We start from the raw sequence: 3,224 nt of genomic DNA, 5'->3' as shown, positions 1-3,224 counted from the left end.
GGAGGAGGAGGTGGAGGAGGATGCTGAAGAGCACTTACCTGCACGGATCCCACTGGCAGTCCTCAAACCTGCGTAAAATAACTCGCACCAAACAGATTTAAAATGTACAAAAGGAAACAGGTTTATTAAAATAAATGCCGGTAACAAAAATGCACGATAAACTAAATTCCTAAACGGGACGTCCCACAACCTTTCTTTGCTTGGCTTGAACCCCCATCGCGAGTCATCCAGGCCCCGTGTCCCTTCGTGGGAAACTCAGGTCGCTTAGCGCCAACTCGTGGCTGAAAAAGTCGGCTTCCGTCAGACCCTGCTTTCCTCGTTGTGTGTCGTTCTTCTGACCGTCCAACCTCCCGATATTCCTGCACCGGAGAGCTCGAAACTCCGGCCATTCGATGTTGCAGAGGAAATGAACTATCCCGCTGGTGCCAACACACGAAACCAGGAACGAACCCAATAACAAATCCATGAACGATTCGTTCCTGCAGGAGCCAGTGAATGAATCATGAACAAGAAAGAATCCGTCCACGGCACGGCTGAAAGACAATGAACCAAGCCCAGCGAGTGATTCCAAGATGAGGAGACGGCCGGTCAATCCACTATCCAGCCAGGAGAGAGCCGTCCACGATCCAGCAACCGAGAGACAATGTTAGGATCACCAGTCTTTTATAATCCATCCCCTGACGTCATCCTAATCCTCATCCAACCAGTCCGTGCCAACTCGCCCGCTCCAGAATGTTCTTGCTGACGTCATCCTTCCACCAATCCCCGAGCACCTCACGATTCCTCAAACCAATCGCTGCTCTTGGGGGCGTGACCCCATGGACCTGCCTGCTTAGATTTTGATATCCAAGTTGGTGTTATCAGCCATAGTGCTCAATGTCCTGGCTTCCGGAATGATTTATTATTGAGTGCCATTAAATGCGCGATTCTAGCTAGTGTCTAATGCGGTGCCATAAGGGACATAAGGATAAATCACAGAGGGAACAACATACAAGGAATTAATTAACCGAATCCCTGAGCTAAATAACATGCCCCATCCCCTGGTGATGGGGACGAATATACAAGCTAAATCCGAACACACGGTCTAAACAAGTATTTGTTCCATCGAGGTTTCTACATGACATTCAGAGCACCTACCTATACAAATCTACCTTGACTAAAGTATCCCTACCCCCACAAACGTAACAGTATTTCATTACAATCCCAACAAACGTAACATTATTTTATAACCTTTCCCAGATCTAGGCATCCTCACAGTTCTATCTCGGAGTTCTACGGACAGTTCCTTGGACTTCATGGTCGAGTTTCTGCTCTGACATGCACTGTCAACTGTGGGACCTTATATAGAAAGGTGTATTTCTGTCTAGATAATGTCCAATCAATTGAATTGGCCACAGGTGTGTGCCAATCAGTTCAAATGTATGGCAGAGTTAATACATGCCGAGGGGGAGGGGAGGAGGAGGAGGTGGAGGAGGATGCTGTGTGTAGAGTGTGTGTAGACCTGCTTGTGTAGAGACATCTCAAGCATGATCAAAGGAAATTGGATGCACCTGAGCTCAATTAGAAGTGTCATAGCAAAGGGGTTGAATACTTGTACTTGGCCAATCAAGATATTTGAGCTTTTCATTTTTAATTAATTTGTAAAAATAAAAAATTCCACAGACATTATGGGATATTATGTGTAGGTCAGTGACAAAAGTCTCAATTTAATCCATTTTAAATTCAGGCTGTCACAACAAAATGTGAGAAAAAAAATCAAGGGGTGTGAATACTTCCTGAAGGCACTGTGGATGTGCCTGTAAATTTATGAATATTGCTTGTGTTGCGCCATCCCGATTTCTCCCGCCATTTCTCCATTTGAATTCCCCAACCGCCATTTCTCCACCAATTTCCTGCTTGTGTAAAAAATTACTAAATAGTTGATATCGTGTCTCGACATATCCTGCTCGGGTTTGATCTGAGATAGGGGCTGCTGAGGCAATTTGGCCCAAGTGATTAATTGGTCCACTCGATGACAGGGTGCAGCACATAACGCTGGTTTACTCAGCCATTTAATAGCGTTATACAGTCGCAGGCACGGTTTGCCATCTGTTTCATTCATATCATATGTATAGTAAACTGAAGCTGGGCGTGAAGATCCGGCCAGCAGTGAGTGTTGTAATCGGCGTCAATGGTCTTTTGGTAGGAACCCCTGGCTTTCGGAGTTATGCAACACGCATCCCAACAATATTAAACAAAACAGGATCAAACTGTTGGTATTTTCTTTGAAGGTGACAGGTAAATGCTCACATAATTATTACCAAATGTCATCAAACCATCCCCCCAACTTTTTCACCACTGCAAAATACATATATATTGAAACAAATAATTCAGTAAATGATTTCAAAGGAACTTTATTTAGGAAGGTTGAAAAACTCGGAACTGAATGATGTCGGGTTCAGGCACCTGTTATTCTGACACCTTCAGTGCCCCAACTAAGTCAACCATACGCTTCTGTCAGCATGTTTTAAGTACTGCAGACATCAAATAATTCACTTTATTACACTGACCCTTAAGTTCCAAATGATCACAAAATAAACAAGGATATACAAGGAACTTTGGTGCAGGAGGTCATTTGGCGTCTCATGCGTACACTCCACCAACACCAGATACCGTCACCCATCCACACACGAGCAACCTACAAGTCCTGCCGATATACTTGTGCCCTCTCTATGTTCTGCATTTTACTTTCAATTTTTGAGTCGTTCTCATTTTGCTTCTCAGGTATTAGAGCTCCTAAGTTACCTTTGACAAGGTTTTTGTAATAACCAATAAATTTGAAAGTATGTATTAAAAGCACACCGACTCAACTTGTGTTATAAAAAAAAAATAAACAAATGTAAAACTGCGAGGATGGTGCTCCAGAATTTCCTCGTTTGTTTTCCTCTGTTTTTGGGTCGTGCCAGAATGAGCACGTTTTCACAGCAACTCACGTATAAAGAACATGCAAGAACAATGCAATGATAATTGTGATTCTGATTTGCAATCTGCCATGACAGAAGCTCATGAAGGATGTCAACTGATGAACTTGGTAGACAGATGTTTGTGGAGGGTAGTATTCAAATATCACATTGTAGGGTTTAGGCCTTAGAGTCTTTGATCTCATTGTGGCTTTTTTAAAACAGGACCAAAGGCTCAGCATAAATGGTCAAGCCATCGTGAATCCAACAAAGCCTTTCTCCAGA

At 43.4% G+C, this 3,224-nt stretch overlaps 1 protein-coding gene across 4 annotated transcripts in view; it reads right to left on the bottom strand.

The window, feature by feature from the left end:
* Nucleotides 1-2,377: 2,377 nt before the first annotated feature.
* The window catches only part of LOC137425719 (RNA-binding protein 47), a 215,055-nt gene continuing 214,208 nt past the window's right edge, over nt 2,378-3,224 (bottom strand). For all 4 annotated transcript variants that reach the window (XM_078777025.1, XM_078777027.1, XM_078777026.1 and 1 more), the window contains one exon: nt 2,378-3,224. This exon is cut by the window's right edge and continues 5,351 nt beyond it. The gene's annotated coding sequence lies outside the window, so the exon portion shown is untranslated.

The sequence above is a fragment of the Myxine glutinosa genome, chromosome 4 (genome assembly GCF_964187855.1).
Source record: "Myxine glutinosa chromosome 4, kmMyxGlut1.1, whole genome shotgun sequence".
Classification (NCBI taxonomy): domain Eukaryota; kingdom Metazoa; phylum Chordata; class Myxini; order Myxiniformes; family Myxinidae; genus Myxine; species Myxine glutinosa.
Note: the sequence above shows the minus strand (reverse complement) of the source record. Positions and strands in the feature narration are given on the sequence as shown.